This window comes from Hyla sarda, chromosome 9, assembly GCF_029499605.1.
Source record: "Hyla sarda isolate aHylSar1 chromosome 9, aHylSar1.hap1, whole genome shotgun sequence".
NCBI lineage: Eukaryota > Metazoa > Chordata > Amphibia > Anura > Hylidae > Hyla > Hyla sarda.
Genome location: NC_079197.1, coordinates 14119807 through 14137355, shown reverse-complemented (window position 1 = coordinate 14137355; position 17549 = coordinate 14119807). Strand labels below are relative to the sequence as shown.

The 17549-nt window shown below is 45.3% G+C and overlaps 1 long non-coding RNA gene across 1 annotated transcript; it reads right to left on the bottom strand.

Moving 5' to 3' along the window:
* LOC130291806 (uncharacterized) lies at positions 1 to 7156 on the bottom strand. The gene is made up of 3 exons (XR_008848038.1): positions 7016 to 7156; positions 6295 to 6372; positions 1 to 260 (listed from the first exon to the last, which is right to left on the bottom strand). It is a non-coding gene; the product is annotated as an uncharacterized LOC130291806 (long non-coding RNA).
* Positions 7157 to 17549: the final 10393 nt, after the last annotated feature.

Below are 17549 nucleotides of genomic sequence, written 5' to 3'. Positions count from 1 at the left end.
TGATATTTATTTTTGTTCTTGCATGGTATCTGGTGGCATCTTTTAAAAAATGTTTGATTTTCTGCGATTTTTGTATTTGTACTTTCCTCCAGTCCTCCTGCCTGCGCGGCGTTCTCTGTAGCAGTCAATGTAAATACTCTGGCAGGGCATGGAGGTACATATTAAACATAAGGGCTGCTCCCTGGCCCTGTTCCAGGGTATTTCAGGTTTTCTACCCTCTTTTGCATTAACCGCCATGTCTCAGGTGTCCTATATAGGCTCTAAGGTAAAGTAAACATCATTGTCATTTACTATCACAGAGATGGGATACACAAGGCTCTCATGCTTTCTATGCTATAAACACAGAGCAGTTTATACCAACATTAATAAGACCTAATGGTGACCAGGTTATCAAATATTCTGGATTATTGGTCAGACTTTAAATAGTATATAACATATCAGAGAAAAGAGCTAGAGAGCTCAGAATATTATTCCGATACAAAACCACACAATATTTCAGTTTATACCGGCATTAATAGGGCCTAATGGGGGCCATATTATTAAATATTCCGGATTATTGGAAATACTTTAAACAGTATATAACATATCAGAGAAAAGAGCTAGAGAGCTCAGAATATTATTCCAATACACAACCACACAATATTTCTTCTATTGGCTCTTGTCCGATGTAACGTAAAATATTGCAGTGTTTCCCAAATTGTGTGCCTCCAGCTGTTGCAAGACTACAACTCCTAGCATGCCCGGAAAGCCAACGGCTGTCCGGGCATGCTGGAAGTTGTAGTTTTGCAACAGCTGGAGGTCCACAGTTTGGAGACCACTTTCCTAGATGAACCCCAAACTCACACCCTATCCTTTGGGGGACCAAAACTACAAATCTCAGCATTCCCGGATAGCATTTTGGTTGCTCTATTGCACCTTTCCTGCTAGTATTAGCCTATAGTGATCTTATACAAAGGTCACCACGTGTTATATCCTAAACCTATATGCGTCCGTGCACAGGTTACCTGCGTGATAGCAATGTGCAGGATTATTGGAAGGTTTCATAACAGGCAGTGCTATACATTATACCATAGAGGGCGCTGTGCTACCAGTATTGATGCCAATGGAAGTGATGTTCCCTGTGCTTAGAAGAAAGAATCCTACTGAGATCACATTATAAAGTTAGATACATTCTCCCCTGACCACCATTCCCTAAAAGAGAGGGGTCCTAGTAAATGACCCCTAATACATGGATTAATCATTGGTGATTAAAGCACAGAATTAAACCTTAGGGTGCAAATATACATATCTGGCATACAGTATGACTGGTCACTTTCTTAGGTACGCCTGTTCAATTCCTTTTTAACACAAATAGCTAATCAGCCAATCATATGGCAGCAACTTAAAGAGGTACTCCGGTGGGAAAAAAAATGAATATCAGCTGGCTCCAGATTAGTAAATTACTTCCAATAAAAATGTTTTTAATCCTTCCAGTACTTATCAGCTTCTGCATGCTCCAGAGGAAGTTGTGTAGTTCTTTCCAGTCTGACCACAGTGCTCTCTGCTGCCACCTCTGTGTCAGGAACTCTCCAGAGCAGGAGAGCTCTGGACATTTCCTGACATGGACAGAGGTGTCAGCAAAAGCACTGTGGTCAGACTGGAAAGAACTACACAACTTCCTCTGGAGCATACAGCAGCTGATAAGTACTGTAAGGATTAAGATTTTAATATAGAATTAATTCACAAATCTGTTTAACTTTCTGGCACCAGTTGATTACAAAAAAAAAAAAAAAAAAAAAAGGTTTTCCATCGGAGTAGCCCTTTAACCTATTAAGGACTCAGCCCATTTTCACCTTAAAGGGGTACTACGCCCCTAGACATCTTATCCCCTATCCAACGGATAGGGGATAAGATGTCTGATCGCGGGGGTCCAGCTGCTGGTGACCACCGGGTGATCTCGGCTGCGACACCCCATTGTCATCACTGCACAAAGCAAACTCGCTCTGTGCGTAATGACGGGTGATACAGGGGCCGGAGCATCGGGATGTCACGGCTCCGCCCCTCCTGACTTCACTATGCTCTGGCCCCTCAATACAAGTCTATGGGAGGGGGCGTCATGCCCCCTCCCATAGACTTGTATTGAGGGGCCAGAGCATTGTGAAGTCACGAGGGCTCATTTTTTTGCGCTGTGATCTGTAGTTCTTATTGGTACCATTCTTGTTTTAATAGGACTTTTTGATCACTTTTTATACATTTTTTTATGGTATAAAAGTGACCAAAAATACGCTATTTTGGACATTGGAATTTTTTTTAAGTGTACGCCATTGATCGTGAAGTTTAATTAACGATATATTTTTATAGTTCAGACATTTACGCACACAGCAATACCACATAGGTTTATATTTATTTTTATTTACATTTTTTTTTATGAATGGGAAAAGGGGGGTGATTTGGACTTTTTTTTTACACTTTTTTTTTGCTATGTTAAAGCCCCCATATCTCATAGCATAGCGCTGATCAGTGTTCTCGGGGCTCTGCTGCTCCTGCCTGCTGGAAAGGCATGGAGCAGCAGATCGCCGATCAGACGACGGAGAGGAAGTTAGAGATCCTCCCGTCGTCCTCTCAGCTGATCGAGACATCGCGATTATGTTGCGATTGTCCCGATCAGTCCGTCTGAGCTGCCGGGACACTTTTAGTTTCATTATAGATGCCGCGATCAACTTTGATTGTAGCGTCTAAAGGGTTAATGCCAGGCATCGGCCCAATCGTCAGTGTCCAGCATTAGCCGTGGGTCCTGGCTGCCCTTAGCAAATAGGACCCACCGGGTTTAACCAGTTCTCTGCTGGTGAGAAAGGTTTAAACCCGGTAAACGAGACCAGGGCGTACAGGTAAGCCCTGCATCCTTAAAGACTCGGGGTACAGGACATACCGTTACGCCCTGTGTTAATGCATTTAGGCATGTAGACAACTTGACGTTCAAACTGAGCATCAGAATAGGGAAGAAAGGAGATTTATGTGACTTTGAACGTAACATGGTTGTTGGTGCCAGACGGGCCGGTCTGAGTATTTCACAGATTGCTGATCTTCTGGGATTTTCACATACAACTATCTCTAGGGTTTACAGAGAACGGTCCGAAAAAAGAGAGAATATCCAGTGAGAGACAGTTGTGTGGATGACAATGCAAGAAAATAACAGAATTGTAAAAGTAACTCAAATAACCACTGGTTACAACCTAGGTCTGCAGAATACCATCTTAACTGCACAGCACATCCAACCTTACAGCAGATGGGCTACAGCAGCAGAAGACCACACCAGGAGCCACTCCTGTCAGCTAAGAGCAGGAAACTGAGGCTACAATTCACACAGGCACCAAAACTGGACAATGGAAGATGGAAGAACGCTGTCTGGTCTGAGGAGTCTCTATTTCAGCTGTTACATTCGGATGGCAGGGTCAGAATTTGGTGTAAACAATATAAAAGCATGGATCCATCCTGTCATGTGTCAGCGGGTCAGGCTGGTGGTGTAATGGTGGGGGGGGGGGGACATTTTCTGGGCCCTTAGTTCCAAATGATCCTGTTAAAAACACTACTGCCTACCTGAGTATTGTTACTGACCAATGTCCGTCCCTTTATGATCACAGTGTCCCCTGTATCTTCAGATGACACTTCCAGCAGGATAATGCCCCATGTCAGATGACATCATCTAATACAGGACAATGAGGTCACATGACATCATCTCATACAGGACAATGAGGTCACATGACATCATCTCATACAGGACAATGAGGTCACATGACATCATCTAATACAGGACAATGAGGTCACATGACATCATCTCATACAGGACAATGAGGTCACTGGACTCCAATGGCCTCCACAGTCACCAGATCTCATCCAATAGATCACTGCTGCTGTGGAATGAGAAGGCGACAAATCTGCAGCAACTGTGTGGTCATCATGTCCATATGGAGGAACTGTGTGATGTCATCATGTCCATATGGAGGAACTGTGTGATGTCATCATGTCCATATGGAGGAACTGTGTGATGTCATCATGTCCATATGGAGTAACTGTGTGATGTCATCATGTCCATATGGAGGAACTGTGTGATGTCATCATGTCCATATGGAGGAACTGTGTGATGTCATCATGTCCATATGGAGGAACTGTGTGATGTCATCATGTCCATATGGAGGAACTGTATGATGTCATGTCCATATGGAAGAACTGTGTGATGTCATCATGTCCATTTGAAGTGAAATCTCTGAAATGTTTCCAGCACCTCGTAGAAACTACGTCACCAAGAATGAGGCCAAAAGGGGGTCCAGCCCGGTACTAGCAAGGTGTCCCTAATAAAATAACCCATCTGATTGAAACCTATGCTTAATCCCAATGTATTAACCAGACCCCTCTACCCGACTTCTAAGGCTGAATATAACAGTTGTCATTAAGAGGTAAAAGTGTATGAGCAGCTTTTGGAGCCTTGTAGAAACGTTTTTGCTCTTCTCCATCTTTTGCCCTAGTTAGCATATTTAATGTAGCGTAGACAACCTCCCCCAACAGGACTATGAGGTGCCGCAGTTTGGGATATAAGTGACACCTTATCATCTAGCTTCACCTGAAGCTTCATTCTGAATCAATCTGCCATAATATCTGCCCACAAACAATAAGTATTTTATTGTTGTAGGTTTTTTTGTGTAAGATTTCAGTAGCTGAAAGGAAAAAAATAATATTGTCTACTCTCCTGTCGCACCCAGCAGTCTCTATACCAGTGTTTCCAAACCAGGGTGCCCCCAGGTGTTGCAAAACTACAACTCCCAACATGCCTGGACAGCCAAAGGCTGTCCAGGCATGCTGGGAGTTGTAGTTTTGCAACATCTGGAGGCACCCTGGTTGGGAAACACTGCTCTATACTTTCTGTTCTAATGATCTATTGATGCATGCCCACTGAAGCTGTTACTCAGAGATAGCGGTGGTCACACTGTCAAGATGACGTCATTGAAAGGACCAGTAAACCAATAATGGATAAGGGACCAGGGAAGTATCACCATGGAGGCAGCAGATGACTGGAAAGGTTAAGTATACTATGGTGCTCCTATAGAAATGAACAGAGTGCCTGTTGTTGGGGACAAGTTCTAGAGATCGGGTTGGTTGGTCTGACCAGCAGTCGAACCTCCGTGATCACCTTTTTGGCTGGACTACCCCTTCAAAGTGGTTCTGCCACATCAAACTTACCTTTCTCCAATTGTTATTTTTTTCCCCTCTTTCCCAATTTGTTTTTCTTTTATTAAAGGAGTAGTCCAGTGCTGAAAAACTAAGGATAAGGGATAAGTTTCAGATCGCAAGGGGTCCGACCGCTGGGGTCCTCCTGTGATCTCCTGTACGGGGCCCTGACAGCCCGTGGGAGGGGGGCGTTTTGACCACCGCATGAAGCGGCCACTAACAAGTCCCCTCAATACAACTCTATGGCAAAGCCGGAGCGCTGCCTTTGGCAATCTCCGGCTCTGCCATAGGGCTGTATTGAGGGGGCATGTCGGCCGCCGCTTCGTGGGGTGGTCAACACCCGCTATCTGGCCAGCGAGGCGGGGCCCTGTACAGGAAATCGCAGGGGGGCCCCAGCGGTCGGACCCCCCGCGATCTGAAACTTATCCCCTATACTTAGTTTTTCAGCTCTGGACTACTCCTTTAAATAACTAACTTAACTGCACACTGCAGCAAAAGTTGTGACTTGAGGGAGCCTTAGAAAAATCCTGATACACTAAGGGAGTGTTCTTGTTTCGGAGAGTAGAACATGTTGCAGGACCTGAGAGGTCAGCCAATCAGTGGCCACAGCGGTGTGCAGGAATTGGCTGGGCTGGAAGGTCCTGCACAAGTGTTCATCTCAGAAGCAGGAAGAGAGGAAATTGGACGGGCCGGAGGGAACAGTAACGGGAGCTGCAGGGGATATGGGCTAGGTAAGTATAGTTTTTTTTTCCTGGTCCCAGCAGGATATGATTTTTTGAGCTATTTTCACACATGGTAACTTGATCACTTTTTTTTTTTTTTTTTTTAACCAAAACCAGGACAATGTCTAAAAACACGTAAAAACTGCAAACCTTCCCATAGTAACTTTTCTTTGTGCCGGTGCCATACTCTTGTTATTTCCTCTAATAAGTACTACACCAAAAATAAGAATTTGACTTTTTTGCAATCCCATGCACTCCTCCCCCTAGGATAACACATAATGCTGTTAAAGGGGTATTCCAGGATTTTTCGTTCTTTGATTGTGAGACAGGGACAGCAAAGTTAGTCTAGCATCTAATATACTTCACTTACCTGTTTTTGGCGGCTGGTACTGAATTTCTTGGTCTTTCTTTTACCCGGAAGTTCATTTTTTGCAGCCTACAAAATGGGCTGTGCGGCCCAAGACAAAACATTAGGTGTTGAAAGTCAGGTGGTAAAAGGGGGCTTGGCTTCTTAGTCTGTTGTGTGTGAAGCCGGCCCCCTGATGACGTTACCGACGCACATGTGGGTGCATTCATCATCACACAGATCCATAACTTGTGTGTCAGCTGATGTCAGGCAAGTCATGCGATCAAAGGGCTATGCTGCAATGTGTGGGAAATAAGTCACCTCCTGCCTGAAAACAAAGGACCCTGGGGATTGTTGTCTGAGGGAGGCCACATAAACAGGAAGTAGTCAGTACCCAAAAACAAACTGGCAGCGTGATGGTGGACACAGGACACGGCCATTTACCACAAACACAAGCACAGATCCTTGGTAAGCATGTCCATTACTGTATGACATTAAATTACTAATGTCACCTTATGTCGGATAACCCCTTTAACTATTATCATAACAATTGCATAGTGTGATAACTTAGACTTATATCACCAACCAGAACGTCAATATTGGCCCAAATGTGTGGGACCCTTTAATCTCTGCAGGTGAAACCTTATACGTAAAATTCTTTTGTTGGGAGGTTGGAGGCAGCAATACTGCACAAAGTGAGAGTTTTTACCGTCTTGTGGTTGTTTGCATGGTCCATTATACTCACAAAAGATCCTACGACTATTGGCCGTCCTCAGTTCCTGGCCGTTTGGAGTTGACATAAGACATAATCACCTCTGGAATAATATTTGTGCTTGGCTTCTGTTCACTGAGACCTGGTCATGGCCAAGAATGGTAATCTGTTAAATAAACGGCATTGTGCTGAATTAACAAAAAAAGAAAAACCAAGATGAGGACTACAGATACAGGCACAGATTTCCATAGTTGTATGTAGATAGGAAAAGTCTTTTTTTGGTCTCGGACACAGCGCCACCCTTGTTCATAGGTTACATTTGGTATTGCAGCTAATTCCTATTCAAATGCAGTACAGTATTCTATTCTTCACCAGGATGCCTCCAGCTGTTGCAAAACTACAACTCCCAGTATACCCTGACAGCCAATGGTAAAATTTGCAACAGCTGGAGAGCCACAGGTTAGAGATTACTGCAGCATTTCCCAACCAGGTTGCCTCTGGCTGCTGCAAAACTACAACTCCCAGCATGCCCGGAGGCACACTGGTTGGAAAACAATGGACTATTATACTTTTAATATAAGTCGTATATCTTTAGACAGTATGAATTCTCCGGAAGGGCCCGGCTTATCTTGCAAAATATTTTTGTTCCTCCCCCCTTTTGTATGTCTTTAAATTCCCTCGACGGGCTCTCCGCAGAACAGGCCACCTGGCGCAGTGAGCGGACTAGGAAAAAATCCAAGTACAATATTGGTCCACGGCGCATCTGGGCAGAGCGAAATTCCTGATCTATTTGGTTCTAAAAGTGAACTTCGAAGCAGCGGCCTATTAATATTTAACAATTGTTATTGAGGTTTATGGCCATTTTCTCAGAAAAGTCAGCTCAAACCACTGATCTACAGACAGCTTCATGTAAACGGTGCGGTCTGTGAATGGCAAAAAACTTCACTTTATTATAGAACAAAATTGCAAAAAATAAATAAATAAAATATATATATATATATATATATATAAACATTTAAATTAGCACACCACCTTCACAGGTAGTGTGTCCTGCAAAACAGCTCAGGCTCCAGTTAAGAAGTCTCAGAACTGATTGGGATTTATGCCAAGCCAGAAGGAAAGAGGACCCATCTGCAGACAGCTGTTTCGGGGTGTTTGCCCCTCGTCAGTACAGAGCAGGGTGATCTGGCTTGGCTGTGGTGAGAGGCCTGTGGCTTTAAACGGGGTCAGTACTTTCCTCCGGGAGAGGACACCTCATATATATATATATATATATATATATATATATATATATATATAATTAATATGAATATATTAATTAAATGTATATATATTTTTTTATTTATATATATATATATATATATATATATATATATATATATATATATGTAGAAAGCACAGGATGGGCTGCACCTCAAAAATATGAAGAAGTGGGTGCACGCAGCAGAAGGTCCCAGGTCCGTAATGCTAGAAGAACAGATTTGCTGCAGCTCACGAAAGTAGTGACAAGTGGTTTGTTTAATTCCAATTGCTGTTGAAATAATTTTTTTTTTGCTTGCACTTAAACTTTCAAAATGATGCCAAAAATAGCCCCACTTTTTAGCAGGGCCCCCCCAAAAAATAAAACAATCCTAAAGCCCTGCGATCAGCTGTAGTCTGTCTGAAAAATCATAGATTAACCCCTTTCTTCCTCCTTGCCTTTGAATTGCTATATCTCTTAAAAGGGGTACTCTGGTGAAAACCAATTTTTTTTAAATCAACTGGTGCTAAAACGTTAAAAAGATTTTTTATTTTCTATTTGTACTTATCAGCTGCTGTATGCTCCAGAGGAAGTTCTTTTCTTTTTACATTTCTTTTTAGTCGGACCACAGTGCTCTCTGCTGACACCTCTGTCCATGTCAGGAACTGTCCAGAGCAGGAGCAAATCCCCATAGCAAACCTCTCCTCCTTTGGACAGTTCCTGACATGAACAGAGGTGTCAGCAGAGAGCACTGTGGTCAGATTGGAAAGAACTACACAACTTCCTGTGGAGCATACAGCAGCTGATAAGTACTGGAAGATTATTATATAGAAGTAATTGACATAACTGTAATTTTTTTGGCACCAGTTGATGTGAAAACATTTTGTTCCCTCCGGAGTACCCCTTTAAGAGAAAAGCTAACTGAAAAGGTGATGTGATTGAGCAGCTTTGCACATCCTTTCTTCTCTAGGATGTAAAAAATTTTTTTCTTTTAAATGACCGGTAAACCCAAAAATTCAGAGGCACAAAGCTGTATCTATTTGTAGCTGTAAAAGTACAGTGCCCAAAATGCAGTAGGGATATGGTTGGGCAATCGGGCCTTGTACTGTACACATGAACTCCACTATCTAATCGCCCGGTGGGTCCCATTATCTGGTCACGCGCAGTCATTATTGGTTTACTGCGGCTTTGTTCGGCATTACCTTTGGCCCCTGTAATGACGGCTGAACACACTGTACTTTACGTCTCATAGTCTTAAGCCGATAATGGCCCAAAAAAAAAAAAAATCTGCTGAGAGAAAAAAAAATAATAATAATTAGAAAGCAAATATTTTTGTTAACCCAACTACATTCCCCGTGACTATTGTGCACTTATCACAAGTCAACATTCTTAACCAAAAGAATCAGTGAATGGGTGCGAGAGGACTCCGGCATGTCTTCCCTGCCATCTATTGATCTTTTCAGGCGCATTATTTTTCCTTAGCCTTTCTCTGCTGCAGATTGGCCCTGAGCTCTAAGAAAACCAAAGATTTCTACATATTGTTAAAGGCCAGAAAATTGTGTATTGTATTCCTTGTAAGTGAACTTCTATTTTATGCATTTTTTTATTTATTTTACATTGTAGCTCTCATTTCTATTAAACCATTTTCATATTGCAAACCCTCCATACCCAGGCTCCTCATTTTAGACCATTGTTTCCCAACCAGTGTGCCTCCAGCTGTTTCAAAACTAAAACTCCCAGCATGCACAGACAAAGGCTGTAGTTTTGCACCAGTTGAAGGTCCCCTGGTTGGGAAATACTGCCCTAGATGCAGTGTTTCCCAACCAGGGTGCCTCCAGTTGTTGCAAAACAACAACTCCCAGCATGCCCGGACAGCCAATTTTCATATTGCTCTCCATACCACAGATTTTATTTTAGACCAGTGTTTCCCAACCAAAGTGCCACCAGCTGTTACAAAACTACAACTCCCAGCATGGCTCCGGGCATGCTGGGAGTTGTAGTTTTGCAACGGCTAAATGCACACTGGTTGGGAAATTCTGCCCTAGATGCAGTGTTTCCCAACCAGTGTGCCTCCAACTTTTGCAATACTACAACTCCCAGCATGCCTAGACAGCCAAAGGCCCAATATATAGAGAAACATTGCCCTAGATGCAGTATTTCCCTACCAGGGTGCTTCCAGCTGTTGCTAAATTACAACTCCAGGCATGCCCGGACAGCCATAGGATGTCTGGGCATGCTGGGAGTTGTAGTTTAGCAATGGCTAAAGGCACCCTGGTTGGGAAATACTGCCATACAAGCAGTGCTTCCAAACCGGGGTGCCTCCAGCTGTTGCAAAACTACAACTTCCAGCATGCTCGGACAGCACATGCTGGGAGTTGTAGCTTTGCAATGTCTTAAGACACCCTGGTTGGGAAATACTGCCCCAGATGCAGTGTTTCCCAACTGCGGTGCCTCCAGCTGTTGCAATACTACAATTCCCAGCATGCTCAGACATGCTGGGAGTTGTAGTTTTGCTACAGCTGGAGGCACCCCGGTTGGCAAACACAGTTTTAGACGTTTTGCCAACAAACAAAGCTGAATGGATACAATGAAAACCCTATAAAATACTTAGCAAATATACAACCTGTTCTCTTAGCCATTGATTGCGCTTATTGGGTGCACCTAGTAAACAGCCATCGAGTATGACAAGCCAATGACGAAAGCGTTTGTTACCCCACGCCAGCGGCATCACTCCTCCGCCTTAGATGCATCGGTTCATGGACACATTCCCGGTAGTTTTACTTTATCGCTGTTCCAAGAACAGTTTATATAAGGTTCCTGAATGCAAACACTGAAGGTTTTTTTTTTTTTTTAATACAGGTAGTAAATCAGTGTAAACAGATGGTTTCCTCCTGTTTAGCAGTTATACCCTCTGGCAATTTTGGGGTAAAAATGAATTTCTGCAGGGCGGTGGTACTACCACAACTGCAGAGAAACACTTAGAGCATTGTTTCCCAACCATGGGTGCCTCCAGCTGTTGCAAAACTACAACTCTCAGCATGCCCGGACAGCCAACGGCTGTCAGGCTACTTCTACACTGCTCAAAAAAATAAAGGGAACACTAAGAAAACATCCTAGATCTGAATGAATGAACTAATCGTATGAAATACTTTCGTCTTTACATAGTTGAATGCGCTGACGACAAAATGACACAAAAATTATTAATGGAAATCAAATTTAACAACCCCTGGAGGTCTGGATATGGAGTCACACTCAAAATCACAGTGGAAAACCCCACTACAGGCTGATCCAACGTTATGTAATGTCCTTAATACAAGTCCCAATGAGGCTCAGTAGTGTGTGTGGCCTCCACGTGCCCGTATGACCTCCCTACAACACCTGGGCATGATCCTGATGAGGTGGAGGATGGTCTCCTGAGGGATGTCCTCCCAGACCTGGACTAAAGCATCCGCCAACTCCTGGACAGTCTGTGGTAGATGGAGCGAGACATCCCAGATGTGCTCAAATCGGATTCAGGTCTGGGGAACGGGCGGCCAGTCCATAGCATCAATGCCTTCCTCTTGTAGGAACTGCTGACACACTCCAGCCACATGAGGTCTAGCATTGTCTTGCATTAGGAGGAACCCAGGGCCAACCGCACCAGCATATGGTCTCACAAGGGGTCTGAGGATCTCATCTCGGTACCTAATGGCAGTCAGGCTACCTCTGGCAAGCACATGGAGGGCTAAGCGGCCCTCCAAAGAAATGCCACCCCACACCATTACTGACCCACCGCCAAACCGGTCATGCTGGAGGATGTTGCAGGCAGCAAAACGTTCTCCGCAGCGTCTCCAGACTGTCACGTCTCTCACAAGTGCTCAGTGTGAACCTGCTTTCATCTTTGAAGTGGCGAATTTGCCAATCTTGGTGTTCTCTGGCAAATGCTAAATGTCCTGCAAGGTGTTGGGCTGTAAGCACAACCCCCACCTGTGGATGTCGGGCCCTCATACCACCCTCATGGAGTCTGTTTCTGACCGTTTGAGTGGACACATGCACATTTGTGGCCTGCTGGAGGTCATTTTGCAGGGCTCTGGCAGTGCTCCTCCTTGCACAAAGGCGGAGGTAGCGGTCCTGCTCCTGGGTTGTTGCCCTCCTACGGCCTCTTCCACATCTCCTGATGTACCGGACCTGTCTCCTGATAGCGCCTCCATGCTCTGGACACTATGCTGACAGACACAGCAAACCTTCTTGCCACAGCTCACATTGATGTGCCATCCTGGATGAGCTGCACTACCTGAGCCACTTGTGTCGGTTGTAGACTTAGTCTTATGCTACCACTAGAGTGAAAGCACCACCAGCATTCAAAAGTGATTAAAACATCAGCCAGGTAGCATAGGAACTGAGAAGTGGTCTGTGGTCACCACCTGCAGAACCACTCCTTTATTGTGGGGTGTCTTGCTAATTGCCTATAATTTCCACCTGTTGTCTGTTCCATTTGCAGAACAGCATGTGATTGTCAATCAGTGTTGCTTCCTGAGTGGACAGTGGGATTTCACAGAAGTGTCATTGACTTGGAGTTACATTGTGTTGTTTGTGTTCCCATTATTTTTTTGAGCAGTGTATTTAAAAATCTTAATCCTTCCAGTACTTATGAGCTGCTGTATGCTCCAGAGGAAGTTGTGTAGTTCATTCCAGTCTGACTACAGTGCTCTCTGCTGACACCTCTGTCCATATCAGGAACTGTTCAGAGCAGGAGAGGTTTGCTATGGGGATTTGTTCCTGCTCTGGACAGTTCCTGACATGGACAGAGGTGTCAGCAGAGAGTACTGTGGTCAGACTGGAAAGAACTACACAACTTCCTGTGGAGCATACAGCAGCTGATAAGTACTGGAAGGGTTAAGATTTTTAATAGAAGTAATTAGCAAATCTGTATAACTTTTTGGCACCAGTAAATAAAAAAATTAAAAAAAGTACCCCTTTAAATATGTACGGTCAGTAGAAAAAACTTTTGACGTGACTTAGAAACTTGAGTGTTCAGACCCACCGATCAGGAGAACGAGCCAGATGAGGTCCTGAGTAAGCACAATAACTCCTTGCTCTGTCCCATGTGACAGAGGCAATCTTGCAATGTAGGTCTATCATAACTTTGTCATGTGCACGGGAGAAGTTGTTCAGAGATGTTCCATTAGGTTCGGGCTCTGGTTGGGCCACTCAAGGACTTTCACAGAGTTGTCCCTAAGCCGTTCCTGTGTATTATGTTTTTTTTTTTAAATTATTATTTATTCATTTTTTAAAGAATAGTAATAAACAAACAAAACAAATAATAGAGCTAGGAGCCCCACAATTGCGACCACAAGGCAAGGATAACAAGTTCCAAGAACAGGTGAATGGGAACAGACAGGCAAAGTCCACATAATAAATTGTATCAGAAATGTCCCTTATCGTTCTTACAATACCCCAAAAGGAATAATTCCAGCCCATGTAGCTCACAGCAAGAACAAGCCCAGCACACAAACACACCACCATACACTCAAGCACACAACCAACCTCGGGGGCCCCCACCCTCCACTCCACTACGACAACTGACAATAATAAGCCCACTAAGTCTGTGACCCAGATCTAACCGGAGGATCAGCCGAAGCCTCCAGCCGCAACCAAGGTGACCACACCTTATCAAACTTTTGCGGACAACCATGACTTATGTACAAGGCACTATACAGGGGGACATCCTTATTTACAAAGGCCACCAAACGGGAAAGCGGGGGAGTAACAGTATCTTTCCAGGCCATGGTGACTACTTTGCAAACACAGAAAAGAAGAAAACTGACTAAGAGACTCCTATGTGTTCCAGAGTCCAACCCATTAAGAACACCCAACAGACACACCTCTGGGACATAAACATACGGAAACTCAAGGTGATCTGACAAAAACAGCAATACCTCCTTCCAGAAGGGAACACCACACCTGTGGACCGATCAGCTGTAGTGGCGCTCCGCGGGAACCCAGGGAGGTGAGCGATGGTTCATTTTCATTTATTTTGCAGCCTGGGCAGGACGGAGCAGAAATACTCTGCACTAGAGTACTCCTTTAAGAGCGGAAGCCTGAGAAGGAGTAAGGGAGGAAAGAGAAAGACCCGCCAAAAATAGACCCAAGCCCTCCGGAAGGCCTTAAAAACCCCATTAACCACCACAGAATCTCTGACTAAGATACCTTCCATTCCACGGATACAGGGAATAGACGACACCGGTCTAGTCTCCTTCGCCAAATAGGCCAGAAGCCTTCCATTATTATCCCCAAACTCAAATAAGGCAGCCTCCCTATCGATTTCAACTGTACCCGATCTTTTTGCAAAAATCTATAAAGATCTCTTGGCCTTGGCCCACGCTTGTTCAACCTGGGGAGAGGGATCCCTAACCATCGCCACCTCCAGCACCCCTATCTCAGTCTGAAAGGCCCGTTCCATAGCCGCATGAAGGGTCTTTTGGCCAGCCACCCCTGCTATAAAAGCCCCTCTCATAGTAGACTTATAGGCATCCCACTGGACCAGGGCATCTGGATGATCCCCATTATGAGCCCAATAACTAGTACAGTTGGTCCCTCAACATATGATGGTAATCCGTTCCAATTGAACTATAGTTTGTTGAAACCATCAATTGTTGAGGGATCCGTGCAATGGAAAGAATAGGAAGTTGTACTCACCTGTCCCCGCCGCTCCGGACCGTCACCGCTACCCTGGATGTTGCGCTCCATCACTGTCGCCGTGTCCCCGTGATGTCCCTACCCTCCGGAACATCTCTGCTGGCCGGGAACGTCGCTCTCATGTTGCCGCCATCACGTCACTACGCACGCCGCTCCTATTGCATGACGGGATGGCATGCGCGGCGGTGTGATGACGACGATGGAGAGCGCCGGCGATGGAGGGGATCCCGAAGAGGACAGGTAGGAGACCATCACCGGAGCACACGGGGCACCGTAAACGGCTATCCGGCAGCAGCTGAAGCAGTCAGCGCTGCCGGATAGCCATTTATGCGATGGCCCCGACATACAAAAGCATCGTATGTTGATGATGCCTCTGAGAGACCATCGCATGTTGAAATTATCGTATGTCAGTGCCATCGTAGGTCGGGGGGGTCACTGTATGTGCATCCTCAATAGCCCCAGAAACCGGTTCAGCACAAAGCCACCCAGGGTGCATACACCAGAGTTTAGAGGAAGAGTCCGGGCCCAATCTTAGAGTAAGAATAAGAGCAGAATGATCTGAGATCCCTCTACTGGTGTATAGGATATTGCTTACCAGAGGCAGTAGGCAGCCGAGGCAAAGGCAAGGTCAATTTGGGAAAAGGACTTGTGCAACGCAGAGTAAAAGGAAAAGCCCAAGTCAGTCGGATACTTCCATCTGTAGACTTCGGTGAGAGCCAGCTGAAGAGAGTCAGGGTTAGTGACATTAGTGCGATCGAGCTGTGGATCAGGAAGAGCATTAAAGTCACATCTAAAAAGAACAGGGTCAGCAGGAAAGGTAAGCAATTTAGCAGTAATTACATCCAACACCTCCATCCTAAAAGGAGGGGGACACACAAGGACACCAAGACAAAACTAAAAGAATATAAAGAGCAGTGGAGACTACCAAAACGCCCAAAATGGTCACCGACTACCTGGGTGATCTCTATAGGCGACACTTTAGACACCAGAACCTACACCTCTCTAGCAGAAGTGAAATAGGAGGCATGATAACCCCTGGCTACCCATGCCCTCTTAAGGGCCAACACCTTCTGACCTGTAAGATAAGATTCCTGTAGGCAAATTATATGAGGGGAGTGGCGCTTAAAATCCAAACACAACGCCCACTTAAACTTATTCAGGCCTTGGACATTCCAACTAAAAACTTGAAGTGACCCCATCATACCATCGGAGACCATTACTTACCACAGGAGGCAATGCCAATACACCAGATGGAGGGAGGAGCATCCCAGAGCACACAAACCAGACAGATGACAGACATACCAACAAACTGGGCACAGAGACACACAAAAACAAGAACATTCCCCAAACTCCATGTCTTACACTAAGAAAACATGTGCAGACCTAGTGCTGGGCGGTATGACCAAAAATGTGTAACACTGTATTTTTCAAACGCATGGCGGTTCTAAGTTACTTGACGGTATTTTTTTTCCACTCATTTCCCCCTTACCACCATACTCCCCCACCCCCCTCTCGAATTAATCATCAGCCGCAGTGCGCTGGGGAACTAATCATATATGACCCGCCGGCGCTGTCCTGTTTTTCCTCCCACTGAATGAATGAACTATTAGCCACAGCGCTGTCCCCACATCGGTGGACTAATCATGTTACCCGCAGGCACTGATCTCCTTTTCCTCCTGTGAGCCGCGGCACTGGACGGAGAACGGAAGCTGTCACCTCCTCCTGCAAGCCCTGAAAGCCAGTGGGCAGCGGGCGCTGCAGAAGTTCTGATCAGAAGTTTAGTGCCTGCGAGTAACATGATTAGTCCCCCGATGTGGGGACAGTGCTGCGGCTGATAGTTCATTCATTTGGTGGGGGGTGGGGGGGGGGGGGAGGAGGACAGCGCCCGCAGGTCATATAGGATTAGTTCCCCAACGCACTGCAGCTGATAATTTATTCATTCGAGGGGGTAGGGGCCCGACCGGTATTGCGGTATAGGGAAAAATTCATACCGTACAGAAAAAACAAACCGGTATTCGGTATGAACCGTATATCGCCCAGCAATATGCAGACCTATACCCTAAACAGAACTACAGCCAAGGGGAAACTAGCTCTAGCTAAGAAGACAATCCAGCAACTCCCCTCCCCAACCAAAGAACTGTGAGGAACAACTAACCCACCAAAGGCCAATACCCTTGTGACCAAAAGCCCTAGGGGAGCAGGAACCTAGGGAAGACCCTAAAGAGGGAACCCCTATCTCCTGGACTAACTAAACAATAAGGGGAGACTATAAGTCCTGTAGCAGCAGAGTTCACTCCGGAGAGCGAGCAGGCGGCGCAGCATCCACCCACTGCAGATTATCAGAAGGAGAGGTGAAGAACTTTGTCGACTTGCCATTCACCACCTCGATGAATTTCGTTCTTTGCTTGCGGACTTCCACCAAGAAGTTTGGGTAAAAGGCCACTCTGGCACAGTTGAAAAGAACTTCACCCTTAAATGTGCACCGCTCTCAGGATAGCCTCTCTGTCGTGCAACAATTTTGCCGGAAAGGGTCTAGGAGGACCCCAGGTGTGGGAGGTCTGCCAGGGACCCTATGCGCCCGCTCCACTGAAGTAAGGAGAAAAAGTATTGGCAAGCAGGTGCTCCTTAAGCCAGGATTCAAGGAAGGCA